We start from the raw sequence: 21,734 nt of genomic DNA on the forward strand, positions 1-21,734 counted from the left end.
GCGGAAAATAATGATTCCTCCACCTGACAGCTGGGACCCACCAGACGGGCCACTGTATTTCGCGAAAAAAAAGTTTCCCCCTGACTGCTAGGACCCACCAGCTACATCTTCGCACGCAAGGAAGTGCGTCCGGGCAAAAAAATGATTCGCCCCCCTGACTGCTGGGACCCACCAGCTACATCTTCGCAGGCAAGGAAGTGCGTGACAGTCAGGATCCACCTGGTCGAAGCGTACGTAGCATTGTCATTCTGGTCACGAACGTGTACGTACATACTGGTCAATGTAGAGGCACGCACGTGTCGTAGTAGAGGCGCGCACGTAGCAAGTACACTTACGTACAGCGGCCAGTGTGCAAGAAAGAAAATACGGCCACGTACGTACATACGGGCAGGGTCTCGAACGCCTACTCGTGCATATGTACGGCCAGGGCTCGTGTACATGGCTGGGTCGGAACGGAGAAACAGCGTCGTCATCGTGTTCATGGGGAGCCAACCGCCTGGGTCGGAACGGAATGCGTCGTCGTGTTCATCGGGAGGGCTTGGACGGAACTGCCGATGGAAACGAGGCCTGGCGTACCGCAGAATAGAGGAAACGGCCTTGTGTTCGACCGGCCACGTTTGAAACGGGATCCTGTTCATCGGGAGGGGTCTGGCGTACCGCAAAACGGAGGAAACGGACCTCCTACGGTCGAAACGGGGATCCTGTTGATCGGGAGGGGTGTGGCGTACCGCAAAACGGAGGAAACGGAGTTGTGTTGGAGCGCTACGGTCGAAACGGGGGTCCTGTTCATCGGGAGGGGTGTGGTGTACCGCAAAACGGGACTCCACGGAACACTGTTCATCTCCACCGTCGAACCCCTCCCGCCTCCACGGGCTACTGTTCATCCACCGTCGACCTCCTCCGGCCTCCACTTGCGACTGTTCATCCACGGGCTCGTGTTCATCCAGCCTCCACCACGCGCTACTCCACCGGCTACTGTTCAACCAGCCCTCTCCACGGGCTCCTGTTCAACCACCCCTCCACGGGCTACTGTTCATCCAGCCCTCCACCGTCTACTGTTCATTCTGCCCTCCACGGGGTGGTCCTGTTCATCCTGCCCTCCATGGGGTCCTGTTCATCCAGCCCCAACCGGCTCGATCGATAGGGGTCTTGTTCATCCAGAGGCAACACCACGGGGTCCTGTTCATCCACCCCCACCGGGAACTGTTCATACAACCCCCCCCCCCAGCATCGCTCACTGTTCATCCAGAGGCAGCATCGATCGGCTTCAGTTAGCAGCAGTGGCGAAGGAATCGCTCGATCGGGTTCAGTTAACAGCCATCGATCGATCGCTCGGGTTCAGTAACGCATAGCCTGCAGTGCAATCACTCGGGTTCAGTTAGAGCCCAACGCCTCGCTCGGGTTCAGTTAGAGCCAACGCCTCGCACACACGCGCGTACGTGTACGAGAGAAACGCGCATCGCTCGGCCCCCGACCTCCCACCGTAACCGGGAACTCCCCGAAATTTTCCTCGCCCTCGCTTCTACCATGGTTTTTTCCGTCATGGACGGCCCAAAGAATGTCATGCAGCTGCGTCTCCGGCCCGCCCAGGACGAAAAGCCCATTTTCTGTCATGATTTTCTGTCATAGAAGTAGGAGCCCACCACATCTATGATGATACCGGGTTTTGTCACAATTATCGCCATAGAAGTGTCATATGTATGACAGAAAAAAATTCGTTCGGCCCAAAATGTCACGGATGTGTCTTTTTTGTAGTATAAGTAAATCTAGGTGGTAAATATTTAGCAACAATGTAATTAGCATAATCAGCATACCAAGGAGTACTGTTAGAAACATTTGTTGCAGCTAACTGCTCATTCGGAAAACTATCATCAATAGGAAGTGGGTCATCAAGCACATTTTCAAGCCTAGACAAGTTATCAGCTACAGGGTTCTCAGCTCTCTTTCTATCAATGATATCCAAATCAAATTCTTGCAGCAAGAGAAGCCAACGAATAAGTCTAGGTTTAGCATCTTTCTTTTCCATAAGATATTTAATAGTAGCATGGTCTGTGTGAAAAGTTACTTTGGAATCAACAATGTAGGGTCTAAATTTATCACAAGCAAACACCACTTCTAAGAATTCTTTTTCAGTTGTAGCATAATTTCTTTGAGCATTGTCTAGAGTTTTACTAGCATAGTGAATGACAATCAATTTCTTATCAACTCTTTGTCCCAGAACAGCACCAAAAGCATAATCACTAGCATCACACATAATTTCAAAAGGGAAATTCCAATCAGGTGGTTGAACTATAGGTGCAGTAATTAAAGCTTTCTTGAGTGTTTCAAAGGCTTCTAGACAATCATCATCAAAGACAAAAGGAATATCCTTTTGCAAAAGATTAGTGAGAGGCCTAGAAATTTCAGAAAAGTCTTCGATAAATCCCCTATAGAAACCAGCATGGCCTAGGAAAATACGAATACCTTTTATGTCCTTAGGACATGGCATTTTCTCAATTGCATCAACCTTAGCTTGGTCCACTTCAATACCTTTTTCAGAAATTTTATGACCCAAGACAATGCCTTCATTAACCATAAAGTGGCACTTCTCCCAACTCAAAACAAGATTTGTTTGTTCACATCTCTGCAAAACTCGATCAAGATTGTTTAAACAATCATCAAAAGACTTCCCATAAACAGAAAAGTCATCCATGAAAACCTCAAAAATCTTTTCACAAAAGTCAGAGAATATAGCCATCATACATCTTTGAAAGGTAGCAGGTGCATTACATAAACCAAAAGGCATACGTCTATAAGCATAGGTTCCAAAAGGACAAGTAAAAGTGGTCTTTTCTTGATTAGGTTGAGAAACAGGTATTTGCGAGAGCCAGAATATCCATCATGGAAGCAAAAATGTGTGTTCTTAGATATTCTTTCAAGCATTTGGTCAATAAAAGGCAAAAGGTAATGATCTTTTCTAGTAGCTTTATTTAATTTTCTGAAATCAATTACCATTCTATAGCCTGTAACAATTCTTTGTGGAATGAGTTCATTCTTATCATTTGGAACAACAGTTATACATCCTTTCTTAGGGACACAATGAACAGGACTTACCCATCTACTATCAGCTATAGGATAGATTATACCTGCTTCCAGAAGTTTTAATATTTTCATTCTTACCACCTCTTTCATCTTTGGATTTAACCAACGTTGGTGATCAACAACTGGTTTAGCATCAGGTTCCATATTAATTTTGTGCTGACATAGAGTGGGACTAATGCCCTTTAAATCATCAAGAGTATATCCAATAGCAGCTCGGCACTTCCTTAGAACTTTCAATAATCTTTCTTGTTCATGTTCTGAAAGGTTAGCACTGATAATAACAACATATATTTTCTTTTCATCAAGATAAGCATATTTCAAAGTGTCTGGCAATTGTTTTAATTCAAACACAGGATCACCTTTAGGTGGAGGAGGACCTCCTAGAGTTTCAATAGGCAAATTGTGTTTGAGTAGAGGACGTTGTTCAAAGAAAATATTATCTATTTCATTTCTTTCATGCATGTGTAAATCATTTTCATGGTCTAGCAAGTATTGCTCTAAAGGATCAGTAGGTGGCACAACAATAGAAGCAAGACCAATTAATTCATCCTTACTAGGCAATTATTTTTCATGATGATTTCTACTGAACTTGGAAAAATTAAACTCATGTGACTCATCACCAAAGCTAACACCCACAGTCTGTTTCTGGCAATCTATCCTAGCATTAACTGTGTTCAAGAAAGGTGTCACAAAAATAATGGGACAGAAGTCATCGGGTGGGGTACCAAAAACAAGAAAGTCGGTAGGATATTTTTTCCCACACAAGACTTCGACATCTCTAATAATCCCACAAGGTGATATGGTGTCTCTATTTGCAAGTTTAATAGTAACATCTATGTCTTCTATCTCTGTAGGTGCTATATCTTCCCTAATTTCTTGATATAACTTGTAAGGAATAGCACTCACGCTAGCACCCATATCACATAAACCATAATAACAGTGATCTCCTATTTTAACTGAAATGACAGGCAGGCCCACTACTGGTCTATTTTTATCCCTTTTATCGGGTCTAGCAATTCTAGCAGCTTCTGCACAGAAGTAGATAACATGCCCATCCACATCTTCTTCTATGAGATCTTTAACCATAGCAATATTAGGTTCAACTCTAATTTGTTCATCAGGTTTAGGTGTTCTAACAGAGCTTTTGTTAACCACAGTCGAAACTTTAGCATGTTCCTTTATCCTAATAGGAAAAGGAGGTTTCTCAATATAAGCAGTAGGAACAACCGGATCAACATTATAGAGTACAGTTTCTTCTTTAACTAGTACCGGTTCTTTAATTTCTTCTTTAATAGGTGGGTGATATTTAAGTCACTTCTCTTTAGGGAGTTCAACATGAGTAGCAAATGATTCACAAAAGGAGGCTACTATCTCAGAGTCAAGTCCATATTTAGTGTTAAACTTTTGAAAAGCATTGGTATCCATAAAAGATTTAACACAATCATACTTAAGCTTTATACCTGACTCTTGACCTTCATCGAGTTCCCAATCTTCAGAGTTGTGTTTAATTCTTTCCAAAAGATCCCACCGGAATTCAATAGTCTTCTTCATAAACAAACCATCACAAGAAGTATCCAGCATGGTTTGATCATTACGACAAAGCCGAGCATAAAAATTCTGAATAATAATTTCTCTTGAGAGCTCATGATTGGGGCATGAATATAACATTGACTTAAGTCTCCCCCAAGCTAGAGCAATAATTTCTCCTTCACGAGGCCAAAAATTATATATATAATTCCAATCACGATGAACTAGATGCATAGGATAATTTTTGGGTGAAACTCCAATTTTAAACGATTCCAATTCCATGATCCAATATCATCGCATAGCCTATACCATGCCAATGCTTTTCCCTTCAAATATAAAGGGAAAACCTTTTTCATAACTTCATCCCTGGGTAAACCTACAAGCTTAAACAATCCACAAATTTGTTCTACATGTATAAAGTGCATGTCAGGATGTTCGGTTCCATCTCCTGCATAAGGATTAGCTAGCAGTTGTTTTATCATACCCGAAGGAATTTCATATTCAATATTTTCAGTAGGTGCAGTAGGTTGAGGGGCAATTAATTGTGGTTCCGGACAAGGTGAAGATACCCCGAACAAACCCCTCAAAGGATTGTTTTCCATAGTAACAAGTGACAATAAATTTCAACACACTATATAAATGTTTCCTTACAGAATTACACTTACCAAAGGCGCTTCAATCCCCGGCAACGGTGCCAGAAAATAGCCTTGATGACCCACAAGTATAGGGGATCAATTGTAGCTCTTTTTGATAAGTAAGAGTGTCGAACCCAACGAGGAGCAGAAGGAAATGACAAGTAGTTTTCAGTAGGGTAATGTGTGCAAGTGCTAAAATTGTAAGTAGCGAGTAGTTTGATAGCAAGGTAATTTGTAACGAGCAAGTAACGATAATTGTGACAAGTATGCAGCAAGGTACCCCAATCCTTTTGAGTCAAAGGACAGGACAAAACGGTCTCTTATGATAAGCAAAGCGTTCTTGAGAGTACACGGGAATTTCATCTAGTCACTTTCATCATGTTGGTTTGATTTGTGATCGCTACTTTGATAATTTGATATGTGGGTGGACCGGTGCTTAGGTGTTGTTCTTACTTAAACAAACCTCCTACTTATGATTAACCCTCCCGCAAGGATCCACAACTACGAGAAAAATATTAAGGATAAATCCTAACCATAGCATTAAACTCTAGGATCCAATCGGTCCCTTACGGAATAGTGCATAAACTGGGGTTTAAGTTTCTGTCACTCTCGCAACGCACCATATATTTACTACTCCACAATGCATTCCCTTAGGCCCAAATATGGTGAAGTTTCATGTAGTCGACGTTCACGTGACACCACTAAGGGAATCACAACATACATACTATCAAAATATCGAACACATATCAAGTTCACATGATTACTTGCAACATGATTTCTCCCGTGACCTCAAGAACAAAAGTAACTACTCACAATCAACAAACATGCTCATGATCAGAGGGGTATTGATATGCATAATGGATCTGAACATATAACCTTCCACCAAATAAACCATATAGTAATCAACTACAAGATGTAATCAACACTACTAGTCACCCCCTAGCAACAATCTATAGTTCCGGTAACAAGATTGCATACAAGAGATGAACCAGGGTTTCAGATGAGATGGTGCTGATGAAGATGTTGATGGAGATTGCCCTCCCCAAGATGGGAGAGTTGTTGGTGATGATGATGACGATGATGATTTCCCCTCCAGGAGGGATGTTCCCCCGGCAGAATCGCTCCGCCGGAGGGCAAAAGTGCTCCTGCCCAAGTTCCGCCTCGAGACGGCGGCGCTCCATCCTGAAAGTATTATTCTTATTTTTTCTAGGTCAAAACCACTTATATACCAGAAGATGGGCACCGGAGGTGGGCCGAGGAGGCCACAACCCACCAGGGCGCGCCAGGGGGGCCTGGCGCGCCCAGGTGGGTTGTGCCCACCTGGTGGACCCCATATGGTGTTTATTGGCTCCAATAATCCTTAAATATTTCATAAAAAAACTCCATGAAGTTTCAACTCATTTGGGGTTGTGCAGAATAGGTGGCCTGACGTAGCTTTTCCACGTCCAGATTTCCAGCTGCCGGAATTCTCCCTCTTGGTGTGTTCCTTGCAAATTATGAGAGAAAAGGCATCGGAATTACTCCAAAAAGCATTATTATGGATAAAAACATTATGAATAACAGTAAGAAAACATGATGCAAAATGGACGTATTAGTAGCAACTACACTGACTGGGTCCGTAACTTGAGGATTATCCTCATTGCTGCATAGAAGAATTACGTCCTTGAAGCACCGCTGGGTGCAAGGCCTGCTGCAGGAGCAACTCCGGACGCTATGAACGTCTGGCAAGCTAAATCTGATGACTACTCAATAGTTCAGTGTGCCATGCTTTACGGCTTAGAATCGAGACTTCAAAGATGTTTTGAACATCATGGAGCATATGAGATGTTCCGGGACTTGAAGTTAATATTTCAAGCAAATGCCCGAGTTGAGAGATATGAAGTCTCCAACAAGTTCTATAGCTACAAGATGGAGGAGAACACTTCTGTCAGTGAACACATACTCAGAATGTCTGGGTACCTTAACCACTTGACTCAGCTGGGAGTTAATCTTCCGGATGATAGTATTATTGACAGAGTTCTTCAATCACTGCCACCAAGCTATAAAGGCTTTGTGATGAACTATAATATGCAAGGGATGGAAAAGACAATTCTCGAGCTCTTCACAATGCTTAAGGCTGCGGAGGTAGAAATCAAGAAGGGGCATCAAGTGTTGATGGTTAACAAGACCACTAGTTTCAAGAAAAAGGGCAAAGGAAAGAAGGGGAACTTCAAGAAGAATAGCAAGCAAGTTGCTGCTCCCGGGAAGAAGCCCAAGTCTGGACCTAAGCCTCAAACTGAGTGCTTCTACTGCAAAGGGACTGGTCACTGGAAGCGGAACTGCCCCAAGTATTTGGCGGATAAGAAGGATGGCAAAGTGAAAGGTATATTTGATATACATGTTATTGATGGGTACCTTACTAATGCTCGTAGTAGCGCCTGGGCATTTGATACTGGTTCCGTTGCTCTTATTTCCAACTCGAAACAGAGGCTACGGATTAAATGAAGATTGGCTAAGGACGAGGTGACGATGCACGTCGGAAATGGTTCCATGGTCGATGTGATCGCCGTCGGCACGCTACCTCTACATCTATCTTCGAGATTAGTTTTAGACCTGAATAACTGTTATTTGGTGCCAGCGTTGAGCATGCACATTATATCTGGATCTTGTTTGATGCGAGACGATTATTCATTTAAATCAGAGAATAATGGTTGTTCTATTTATATGAGTAATATCTTTTATGGTCATGCACCCTTGATGAGTGGTCTATTTTTGTTGAATCTCGATCGTAGTGATACACATGTTCATAATATTGAAGCCAAAAGATGCAAAGTTAATAATGATAGTGCAACTTATTAGTGGCACTGCTGTTTAGGTCATATTGGTGTAAAGCGCATGAAGAAACTCCATGTTGATGGTCTTTTGGAATCACTTGATTATGAATCACTTGATGCTTGCAAACCATGCCTCATGGGCAAGATGACTAAGACTCCGTTCTCCGAAACAATGGAGCGAGCCACAGACTTATTGGAAATAATACATACTGATGTATGCGGTCCGATGAGTGTTGAGGCTCGTGACGGGTATCATTATTTTCTGACCTTCACACATGATTTGAGCAGATATGGGTATATCTACTTAATGAAACACAAGTCTGAAACATTTGAAAAATTCAAAGAATTTCAGAGAGAAGTACAAAATCATCATAACAAGAAAATAAAGTTTCTACGATCTGATCACGGAGGCGGATATTTGAGTTATGAGTTTGGTGTTCATTTGAAACAATGTGGAATAGTTTCGAAACTCACGCCACCTCGAACACCACAGCGTAATGGTGTGTCCGAACGTCGTAACCGTACTTTATTAGATGTGGTGCGATCTATGATGTCTCTTACCGATTTACCACTATCGTTTTGGGGTTATGCATTAGAGACGGCTGCATTCATGTTAAATAGGGCACCATCTAAATCCGTTGAGACGACACCATATGAACTATGGTTTGGCAAGAAAGCTAAATTGTCGTTTCTTAAAGTTTGGGGTTGCGATGCTTATGTGACAAAGCTTCAACCTAATAAGCTCAAACCCAAATCAGAGAAGTGCATCTTCATAGGATACCCAAAAGAAACTGTTGGGTACACCTTCTATCACAGATCCGAAGGCAAGACATTTGTTGCTAAGAATGGATCCTTTCTAGAGAAGAAGTTTCTCTCGAAAGAAGTGAGTGGGAGGAAAGTAGAACTTGATGAGGTAATTGTACCTTCTCTCGAATTGGCAATTAGTACATCAGTTCTAGTGATGCCTACACCAATTAGTGAGGAAGTTAATGATGATGATCATGAAACTTCAGATCAAGTTACTACCGAACCTCATAGGTCAACCAGAGTACATTCCGCACCAGAGTGGTACGGTAATCCTGTTCTGGAAGTCATGTTACTAGACCATGACGAACCTACGAACTATGACGAAGTGATGATGAGCCCAGATTCCGCAAAATGGCTTGAGGCCATGAAATCTGAGATGGGATCCATGTATGAGAACAAAGTGTGAACTTTGGTTGACTTACCCAATGATCGGCACGCCATAGAAAATGAATGGATCTTCAAGAAGAAGACTTACGCTGACGGTAATGTTACTGTCTACAAAGTTTGACTTGTTGCAAAAGGTTTTCGACAAGTTCAAGGAGTTGACTACGATGAGACCTTCTCACCCGTAGCGATGCTTAAGTCTGTCCGAATCATGTTAGCAATTGCCGCATTATATGATTATGAAATTTGGCAAATGGATGTCAAAAACTGCATGCCTTAAAGGATTTCTTAAAGAAGAATTGTATATGATGCAACCAGAAGGTTTTGTCGATCCTAAAGGTGCTAACAAAGTGTGCAAGCTCCAGCGATCCATTTATGGACTGGTGCAAGCCTCTCGGAGTTGGAATATACACTTTGATAGTGTGATCAAAGCATATGGTTTTATACAGACTTTTGGAGAAGCCTGTATTTACAAGAAAGTGAGTGGGTGCTACCTCTTGAGCACTGCGTTGGTTTTCCCTTGAAGAGGAAAGGGTGATGCAGTAAAGTAGCGTAAGTATTTCCCTCAGTTTTTGAGAACCAAGGTATCAATCCAGTAGGAGGCCACTCCCAAGTCCCTCGCACCTACACAAACAAATATAAACCTCGCAACCAACGCAATAAAGGGGGTGTCATCCCTTCACGGTCACTTACGAAAGTGAGATCTGATAGATATGATAAGATAATATTTTTGGTATTTTTATAATAAAGATGCAAAGTAAAATAAAAGGCAATAAAAATAGCTAAGTGTTGGAATATTAATATGATGAAAAATAGACCCGGGGGCCATAGGTTTCACTAGTGGCTTCTCTCAAGAGCATAAGTATTACGGTGGGTGAACAAATTACTGTTGAGCAATTGATAGAATTGAGCATAGTTATGAGAATATCTAGGTATGATCATGTATATAGGCATCACGTCCGTGACAAGTAGACCGACTTCTGCCTGCATCTACTACTATTACTCCACACATCGACCGCTATCCAGCATGCATCTAGAGTATTAAGTTCAAAAGAACAGAGTAACGCTTTAAGTAAGATGACATGATGTAGAGGGATAACCTCATGCAATATGATATAAACCCCATCTTGTTATCCTCGATGGAAACAATACAATACGTGCCTTGCTGCCCCTGCTGTCACTAGGAAAGGACACCGCAAGATTGAACCCAAAGCTAAGCACTTCTCCCATTGCAAGAAAGATCAATCTAGTAGGCCAAACCAAACTGATAATTCAAAGAGACTTGCAAAGATAACCAATCATACATAAAATAATTCAGAGGAGATTCAAATATTGTTCATAGATAAACTTGATCATAAACCCACAATTCATCAGTCTCAACAAACACACCGCAAAAGAAGATTACATCGAATAGAGCTCCACAAGGATCGTGGAGAACTTTGTATTGAGATCCAAAAAGAGAGAAGAAGCCATCTAGCTAATAACTATGGACCTGAAGGTCTGAGGTAAACTACTCACACATCATCGGAGAGGCTATGGTGTTGATGTAGAAGCCCTTCGTGATCAATGCCCCCTCCAGCAGGATGCCAGAAAAGGCCCCAAGATGGAATCTCACCGGTACAGAAGGTTGCGACGGTGGAATTAGGTTTTCGTGGATGCTTCTTTTGGTTTGGGGGTACGTAGGTACATATAGGAGGAAGAAGTACGTCGGTGGAGCAACATGGGCCCCATGAGGGTGGAGGGCGCGCCCAGGGGGTAGGCGCGCCCCCTGCCTCGTGCTCTCCTGGTTGATGTCTTGACGTGGACTCCAAGTCCTCTGGATCAAGTTTGTTCCGAAAATCACGTTCCCGAAGGTTTCATTCCGTTTGGACTCCGTTTGATATTCTTTTCCGCGAAACTCTGAAATAGGCAAAAAACAGCAATTTGGGCTGGGCTTCCGGTTAATAGGTTAGTCCCAAAAATAATATAAAAGTGTATAACAAAGCCCATTAATCATCCAAAACAGAATATAATATAGCATGAAGCAATCAAAAATTATAGATACGTTGGAGACGTATCAAGCATCCCCAAGCTCGATTCCTGCTCGTCCTCGAGTAGGTAAATGATAAAAACAGAATTTTTGATGCGGAATGCTACTTGGCAAAAAAATTAATGTAACCCTCTTAATTGTGGTATGAATATTCAGATCCGAAAGATTCAAGATAAAAGTTTAATATTGACATAAAAGCAATAATACTTCAAGCATACTAACTAAGCAATTATGTCTTCTCAAAATAACATGGTCAAAGAAAGTTCATCCCTACAAAATCATATAGTTTAGTCATGCTCCATTTTCGTCACACAAGAATGCTCTCATCAGGCACAACCCCGATGACAAGCCAAGCAATTGTTCCATACTTTAGTAATCTCAAACTTTTTCAACCTTCACGCAATACATGAGCGTGAGCCATGGATATAGCACTATGGGTGGAATAGAATATAATGATGGGGGTTATGTGGAGAAGACAAAAAAGGAGAAAGTCTCACATCAACGCGGCTAATCAACGGGCTATGGATATGCCCATCGATTGATGTTAATGCAAGGAGTATGGATTGCTATGCAACGGATGCACTAGAGCTATAAATGCATGAAAGCTCAACAAAAGAAACTAAGTGGGTGTGCATCCAACTTCCTTGCTCACGAACACCTAGGGCATTTGAGGAAGCCCATTGTTGGAATATACAAGCCAAGTTCTATAATGAAAAAAAATCCCACTAGTATATGAAAGTGACAAAACAAGAGACTCTCTATCATGAAAATCATGGTGCTACTTTGAAGCACAAGTGTGGAAAAATGGATAGTAGCATTGTCCCTTTTTTTGGCCTTCTTTTTTTATTTGGCCTTTCTTCTTCTTCTTTTTATTGGGACAATGCTCTATGAATGATGATCATCACACTTCTATTTATTTACAACTCGATACTAGAACAAGGTATGACTCTATATGAATGCCTCCGGCGGTATACCGGGATAGGCAATGAATCAAGAGTGACATGTATGAAAAATTATGAACGGTGGCTTTGCCACAAATACGATGTCAACTACATGATCATGCAGAGAAATATGACAATGATGAACATGTCATGATAAACGGAACGGTGGAAAGTTGCATGGCAATATATCTCGGAATGGCTATGGGAATGCCATAATAGGTAGGTATGGTGGCTGTTTTGAGGAAGATATAAGGAGGTTTATGTGTGACAGAGCGTATCATATCATGGGGTTTGGATGCACCGGCGAAGTTTGCACCAACTCTCAATGTGAGAAAGGGCAATGCGCGGTACCGAAGAGGCTAGCAATGATGGAAGGGTAAGAGTGCGTATAATCCATGGACTCAACATTAGTCATAAAGAACTCACATACTTATTGCAAAAATCTACAAGTCATCAAAAACCAAGCACTACGCGCATGCTCCTAGGGGGTTAGATTGGTAGGAAAAGACCATCGCTCGTCCCCGACCGCCACTCATAAGGAAGACAATCAAAGAACACCTCATGTTTCAAATTTGTTACATAACGTTTACCATACGTGCATGCTACGGGACTTGTAAACTTCAACACAAGTATTTCTCAATTCCACAACTACTCAACTAGCACAACTTTAATATCACTACCTCCATATCTCAAAACAATCATCAAGCATCAAACTTCTCTTAGTATTCAGCACACTCATAAGAAAGTTTTCACTAGTCTTGAATACTAGCATATTAGGATTAATTTCCCAATTTAAGTAAATTACCATGCTGTTTAAGACTCTCAAAATAATATAAGTGAAGCATGAAAGAATGATAGTTTCTATAAAACAAAACCACCGTCGTGCTCTAAAATATATAAGTGAAGCACTAGAGCAAAAACTATATAGATCAAAAGATATAAGCGAAGCGCATAGAGTATTCCAATAAATTCCGAATCATGTGTGTCTGTCTCAAAAGGTGTGTACAACAAAGATGATTGTGGTAAACTAAAAAGAAAATACTCAAATCATACAAGACGCTCCAAGAAAAACACATATCATGTGGTGAATAAAAATATAGCTCCAAGTAAAGTTACCGATGGAAGTAGACGAAAGAGGGGATGCCTTCCGGGGCATCCCCAAGCTTTGGATTTTTGGTGTCCTTAGATTATCTTGGTGTGCCATGGGCATCCCCAAGCTTAGGCTCTTGCCACTCCTTGTTCCATAATCCATCAAATCTTTTACCCAAAACTTGAAAACTTCACAACACAAAACTTAACAGAAAATCTCGTGAGCTCCGTTAGCGAAAGAAAAAAAAACCACTTCAAGGTACTGTAATGAACTCATTATTTATTTATATTTGTGTTAGACCTACTATATTCCAACTTCTATATGGTTTATAAACTATTTTACTAGCCATAGATTCATCAAAATAAGCAAACAACACACGAAAAACAGAATCTGTCAAAAACAGAACAGTCTGTAGTAATCTGTAACTAACGCAAACTTCTGGAACTCCAAAAATTCAGCAAAAATAGGACGACCTAGAAAATTTGTTTATTGATATGAAGCAATTGGAATCAATGTTTTGTCACGTTCTTGTGATTTTAAACACAGATAGATCTAGGTATTGCCATCTTTGGTAGGCAATCCATAAGTGGCTCTCATAATAGATTCATAAGGTAATTTTATTTTATTTCTAGGGAAGTGTTCCAATCCTTTCTTTAACGGAAATTGGAATCTAATATTTCCTTCCTTCATATCAATAATTGCACCAATCGTTCTAAGGAAAGGTCTACCAAGAATAATAGGACATGAAGGATTGCAATCTATGTCAAGAACAATAAAATCTACGGGCACATAGTTCCTATTTGCAACAATAAGAACATCATTAATTCTTCCCATAGGTTTTTTAATGGTGGAATCCGCAAGGTGCAAATTCAAAGAACAATCATCAAATTCACGGAAACCTAGCAAATCACGCAAGGTTTTTGGAATCGAGGAAACACTAGCACCCAAATCACACAAAGCATAGCATTCACGATCTTTAATTTTAATTTTAATAGTAGGTTCGCACTCATCATAAAGTTTTCTAGGAATAGAAACTTCCAACTCAAGTTTTTCTTCATAAGATTGCATCAAAGCATCAACGATATGTTTAGTAAAAGCTTTATGTTGACTATAAGCATGTGGAGAATTTAGCACGGATTGCAACAAGGAAATACAATCTATCAAAGAGAAATTATCATAATTAAATTACTTGAAATCCAAAATAGTGGGTTTATTAATATCTAGAGTTTTGATCTCTTCAATCTCACTTTTACATATTTTAGCATCAAGATCTAACAACTCCGAATTTTTGGAACGCCTTCTAGGTAAAGGTGGATCATATTCAGTCCCATCATTATCAAGATTCATATTGGAAAACAAAGATTTAATAGGGGACACATCAATAACTTTTAGATCTTCATCTTTATTTTCATAGAAACTTGAAGAACACACTTTTACAAAGCAATCTTTCTTAGCACGCATCCTAGCGGTTCTTTCTTTGCACTCATCAATGGAAATTCTCATGGCTTTGAGAGACTCATTGACATCATGCTTAGGTGGAATAGATCTAAGTTTCGAAGAATCAACATCAAGAGAAATTCTATCAACGTTCCTAGCCAATTCATCAACTTTAAGCAATTTTTCTTCAAGCAAAGCATTGAAATTCTTTTGTGAATTCAAAAACTCCTTCACACTAGTCTCAAATTCAGAGGGCACCTTATTAAAATATCCATAAGAATTGTTGTAGGAATTACCATAATTATTAGAGGAATTACTAGGATACGGCCTAGGATTAAAATTTCCTCTATACACATTGTTACCAAAATTATTCCTACCAACAAAATTCACATCCAGAGATTCATTATTATTCTCAATAAAAGTAGACAAAGGCATATCATTAGGATCAGAAGAAACACTTTGTAACGCCCACGATACGGCTATATCTCCCACGTGTCGAGGCACGACTTAGAGGCATAACCGCATTGTAGTTTTGTCGCAAGAAGGGTCATCTTCACACAATCCCATGTAATGAACAAGAATGGGATAACGAGAGTTGGATTACAAACGCCACTTCACACAATACATAAATATAATTCATACATCATCCAAAATCCACACATATAGACCGACTACGGTCAAATCCAAATGAAAATAAGATAACCCCAAATGCTAGATCCCCGATCGTCCCAACTGGGCTCCACTACTGATCATCAGGAAAAGACACATAGTAACGACCACGTTCCTCATCGAACTCCCACTTGAGCTCGGTTGCGTCATCTGCACTGGCATCGTCGACACCTGCATTTGTTTTGGTAGAATCTGTGAGTCATGAGGACTCAGCAATCTCACACCCGCGAGATCAAAACTATTTAAGCTTATAGGAAAGGATGGTGCAACGAGGTGGAGCTGCAGCAAGCACTAAGCATATATGGTGGCTAACATACGCAAATGAGAGCGAGAAGAGTAGCAACGCAACGGTCGCGAAGCTAGAAATGATCAAGAAGTGATCCTGAAACTACTTACGTTCATGCATAACTCAAACCGTGTTCACTTCCCGGACTCCGCCGAGAAGTGACCATCACGGCTACACACACAGTTGATGTATTTTAATTGGGTCAAGTGACAAGTTCTCTACAACTGGACATTAACAAATTCCCATCTGCCTCATAACCGCGGGCACGGCTTTCGAAAGATAATACCCTGCAGGGGTGTCCCAACTTAGCCCATCATAAGCTCTCACGGTCAACGAAGGAGAAACCTTCTCCCAGGAAGACCCGATCAGTCTCGGAATCCCGGTTTACAAGACATTTCGACAATGGTAAAACAAGACCAGCAAAGCCGCCCGATGTGCCGACAAATCCCGATAGGAGCTGCACATATCTCGTTCTCAGGGCAACACCGGATGAGACATCCTACGAGTAAAACCAGACCTCGAGTTTCCACGAGGGGGCCCCGCAGTCTACTCAGTTCGGACCAACACTCGAAGGAGCACTGGCCCGGGGGGTTAAAATAAAGATGACCCTCGGGCTCGCGAAAACCCAAGGGAAAAGGCTTAGGTGGCAAATGTTAAACCTAGGTTGGGCCTTGCTGGAGGAGTTTTATTCAAGGCGAACTGTCAAGGGGGTCCCATAAATCACCCAACCGCGTAAGGAACGCAAACTCAAGGAACATAATACCGGTATGACGAAAACTAGGACAGCAAGAGTGGAACAAAACACCAGGCATAAGGCCGAGCCTTCCACCCTTTACCAAGTATATAGCTGCATTAATATAATAAGAGATATTGTGATATTCCAAAAATATCCTTGTTCCAACATGGAACCAACTTCAACTTCACCTGCAACTAGCAACGCTATAAGAAGGCTGAGCAAAAGCGGTAACTAAGCCAAACAACGGTTTGCTAGGAAAGGATGGTTAGAGGCTTGACATGGCAAATATGGGAGGCATGGTATAACAAGTGGTAGGTAGCGCAGCATGGCAATAGAACGAGCAACTAGCAAAGCAAAGATAGAAGTGATTTTGAGGGTATGGTCATCTTGCCTGCAAGGTTCTCAGAGTTGTCGAAAGCTTGATCCTCGTAAGCGTACTCAACAGGTTCCTCGTTCACCAACTCGTCTCCCGGATCTACCCACAACAAGAACACCAGCAAACGGAACCACAATCAATCACGGAAAAAGCTCAAGCAACATGATGCAAAACATGAATGATATGCACGATATGATATGCGATGCATATACGTGCTCCGGAAGAAAATGATGAACAAGGCAGTAACTTGGCAAACCAAGCATGCCACTGGAAAGATGAGATGGTTTCGGTCGAAATCGATATAAAGATCACCGGAAACGGATGCACGGTTTGCAAATGGCAAGCAAAACAAGAATGACACGAATCTGCGATTAACAGCATGATAACACTTAGATTGCAACAAGAAACAATGCTACGATACTCCAACATAGCAACAAAGCATATGGCAGTAATCTACAGGAGAAGCTTGACAAAAGATGAACACTGAGCTACGGCTAGATCACACCACAGCAGGTTCAAACAAGCATGGAAAAAGTGCAAAAGATATCAGGTTCACAGACTTGGTGAAATTACTGGACATGGCTGAAACAGCATCAGGTAGCAATGTTCAGAGCACGAAATCAACATGCTACAGGAACTTAACATAGCGAAACAAGGAAAGAAATGGATCTACTAAAAGCATGGAACAAAAGTCCCTTACTGACCAAAAGCAAAAAAGGGCCAGAAAATATGTTGGCAACCATGTAAACATAGCAAGTTTCGTTAACAGGTTCCAGACTTAGCAGAAAACAGAGAATGACAGAAACAATAATATGAAGGCATCTTGGTGAGCTTGATGCACTCACCACAAAGCAATGCATGACAAAACAAGCATACCTACAACAAGACGGCATGTTTATGAAGCTATCAATGGCAAGATCAATTATATAGCATGAAAGGATCAACTACAACAAGCTTGGCAAAATTGAATAACACGTAAACAATCTGCCAGAAATACTTTATAGCAAAAGTAGAGCAAGCTTGAGTCATGCTATGGCACTCCATAATTGCAAACAAGGGCATTAATGGATCAACTACAACAATATCTATAAAACATCCTTACTGAACATCTCCAAAATAAGCATGGATCTCTCTGTAGCCACATGGATACATAGCAACAAAATAACAGCAGTCACAGACTTGGTAAAATTACTAAGTCCCTGAAAACAGAAACATCACGAAGCCTAGTTTGCATGCTTGTGCTAGTCACCACAGAGATCACAAAAAAAATACATGGCATACACCTTTGTAAAGATGGCATGGCATACATCAAAACACATGTAGAGCTCCCCATAAGATGCACAGATCAAATGCAACAAAAATAACAAAACCTCAAGTTCTGATAAGTAACAGCAGATAACAGCAACTAGCACTCTTGTAACAGAGATTTAGGCATCAAGATGGACGCAAATGAACATGGAATAATGGAACAAAATGAAGAGCATCACGAGGCGAACATTTCGATATATTACACGCACGAAATGGAGCTATATGCAAAGAGTTATGATGCAATGAACAGGAGCATATCATGTAAGAATCTGGGACTTAGAGAAATCGGGGGAGAGAAGGAAGTCAACCCTGCGTCTGGATCCAGATCCGATCGAGGCCGAGCTCGGATCGCCGGCGCTGGGCCTGCTGCTAGCCGGAGCGGAGGAGGCCGGAGGAGAGGAGGGAGACGCGGCCGGCCGGAGGGAGGAGGAGCTCGGGGTCGACCTCGCCGGAGAGGGGGATCTCCGGGCGCGCGGGGCGCGGGCTCGGACGGCGGCCGGGCGAGCTCGCCGGCGCGGCGACGCCGGCGACGATGGCGGCGAAGGCGGCGGAGGGCGGCGCTGGGCTCCCGCGGGAGCGGGCGACGGGCGGCGGGGTGGAGACGACGCGGGCTCGGGGAGGGCCGGCCACGGGCTCGCGGGCCTCGGCGGCGGCGCGGGGTGGCTTGCCACGTGGCAGCGCCTGATTGGCGCGGGGCGGCGGCGGCTGGTTCGTCCAGCGGCGGCGGACACGTCCGCCCGCGGAGAGGGGAAGGGGACTAGGGTTTGACCCGGATTTCGGAGGGGAAGGTGTTTTTATAGGTAGAGGGAGCTAGGAGACTCCAAACGGAGTGCGGTTTTCGCCCACACGATCGTGATCGAACGACCTAGAGCATGGAAGATACTTAGAGGGGATTTGGGCTGTTTAAAGGGGGGTTTTGCTGCAACACACAAAAGGACTTTGCGGTTACCCGGTTAACCGCTGGAGCATCAAACGACCTCCAAATGGCACGAAACTTGACAGGTGGTCTACCGGTGGTATATCAAGGCCACTTGGCAAGCCTCGGTCCATTCCGAGAATGTTCAACACCTGCTCACGAAAAGAAAACAAGTGGGGTGCGCCGGAGGAGGTAGGAGTGCCGGATTGCAAAACGGACAACGGGGAAAATGCTCGGATGCAAAAGACGAACACATATGCAAATGCAATGCACATGATGACATGATATGAGATGCATGACATGAAAAAAAATGCAAAATGAAAAACAAAACCCGACCACGAAGGGAATATCATAGCACATAGCCGAAAATGGCAAGAGTCGGAGTTACAAATATGGCAAGTTACATCCGGGGTGTTACACACTTTTAGTAGCAAATAATTTCATAAGTTCATCCATCTTTCCACTCAAAACATTAATTTCTTCTATCGCATGCACATTTTTATTAGTAGATCTTTCAGTAGCTTCTCCTAAAGTGATTTCCATAAAAGTACCTCCCGCGGTCGAATCTAAAAGATTTCTAGAAGCAAAATTCAATCCGGCATAAAAAATTTGTATAATCATCCAAAGATTTAAACCATGTGTAGGACAATTACGTATCACTAATTTCATCCCCTCCCAAGCTTGTGCAACATGTTCATGATCAAGTTGCTTAAAATTCATAATATCATTTCTAAGAGAGATGATCTTAGTGGGAGGAAAATACTTAGAGATAAAAGCATCTTTGCACTTATTCCAAGAATCAATACTATTTTTAGGCAAAGACGAAAACCAAGCTTTAGCACGATCTCTAAGCGAAAAAGGAAATGGCTTCAATTTAACAATATCATTGTCCACATCTTTCTTCTTTTGCATATCACAGAAATCAACGAAGCTATTTAGATGGGTAACGGCATCTTCACTAGGAAGGCCGGGGAATTGATCTTTCATGACAAGATTCAACAAAGCAGCATTAATTTCACAAGATTCAGTATCGGTAAGAGGAGCAATCGGAGTGCTAAGAAAATCATTGTTGTTGGTATTGGTAAATTCACACAATTTAGTATTATCTTGAGCCATCGTGAAAAGCGAGCAATCCAACACACGAGCAAACAAGAAGCGAGCGAAAAAGAGGCGAACGGAGAGAGGGCGAATAAAACGGCAAGGGTGAAGTGGGGGAGAGGAAAACGAGAGGCAAATGGCAAAAAATGTAATGCGGGAGATAAGAGTTTGTGATGGGTACTTGGTATGTTGACTTTTGCGTAGACTCCTCGGCAACGGCGCCAGAAATCCTTCTTGCTACCTCTTGAGCACTGCGTTGGTTTTCCCTTGAAGAGGAAAGGGTGATGCAGTAAAGTAGCGTAAGTATTTCCCTCAGTTTTTGAGAACCAAGGTATCAATCCAGTAGGAGGCCACGCCCAAGTCCCTCGCACCTACACAAACAAATATAAACCTCGCAACCAACACAATAAAGGGGTTGTCAATCCCTTCACGGTCACTTATGAAAGTGAGATCTGATAGATATGCTAAGATAATATTTTTGGTATTTTTATAATAAAGATGCAAAGTAAAATAAAAGGCAATAAAAATAGCTAAGTGTTGGAAGATTAATATGATGGAAAATAGACCCCGGGGCCATAGGTTTCACTAGTGACTTCTCTCAAGAGCATAAGTATTACGGTGGGTGAACAAATTACTGTTGAGCAATTGATAGAATTGAGCATAGTTATGAGAATATCTAGGTATGATCATGTATATAGGCATCACGTCTGTGACAAGTAGACCGACTCCTGCCTGCATCTACTACTATTACTCCACACATCGACCGCTATCCAGCATGCATCTAGAGTATTAAGTTCAAAAGAACAGAGTAACACTTTAAGTAAGATGACAAGATGTAGAGGGATAAACTCATGCAATATGATATAAAACCCCATCTTGTTATCCTCGATGGCAACAATACAATACGTGCCTTGCTGCCCCTGCTGTCACTGGGAAAGGACACCACAAGATTGAACCCAAAGCTAAGCACTTCTCCCATTGCAAGAAAGATCAATCTAGTAGGCCAAACCAAACTGATAATTCGAAGAGACTTGCAAAGATAACCAATCATACATAAAAGTATTCAGAGGAGATTCAAATATTGTTCATAGATAAACTTGATCATAAACCCACAATTCATCGGTCTCAACAAACACACCGCAAAAGAAGATTAAATCGAATAGATATCCACGAGAATCGTGGAGAACTTTGTATTGAGATCCAAAAAGAGAGAAGAAGCCATCTAGCTAATAACTATGGACCCGAAGGTCTGAGGTAAACTACTCACACATCATCAGAGAGGCTATGGTGTTGATGTAGAAGCCCTCTGTGATCAATGTCCCCTCCGGCAGGACGCCGGAAAAGGCCCCAAGATGGGATCTCACGGGTACAGAAGGTTGCGGCGGTGGAATTAGGTTTTCGTGGATGCTTCTGTTGGTTTGGGGGTATGTAGGTATATATAGGAGGAAGAAGTACGTCGGTGGAGCAACGTGGGCCCCACGAGGGTGGAGGGCGCACCCAGGGGGTAGGCGCGCCCCCTGCCTCATGCTCTCCTGGTTGATGTCTTGACGTGGACTCCAAGTCCTGTGGATCACATTTGTTCCGAAAATCACGTTCCCGAA

The sequence above is a fragment of the Aegilops tauschii genome, chromosome 6 (assembly GCF_002575655.3).
Source record: "Aegilops tauschii subsp. strangulata cultivar AL8/78 chromosome 6, Aet v6.0, whole genome shotgun sequence".
In the NCBI taxonomy this organism is placed as follows: Eukaryota; Viridiplantae; Streptophyta; class Magnoliopsida; order Poales; family Poaceae; genus Aegilops; species Aegilops tauschii.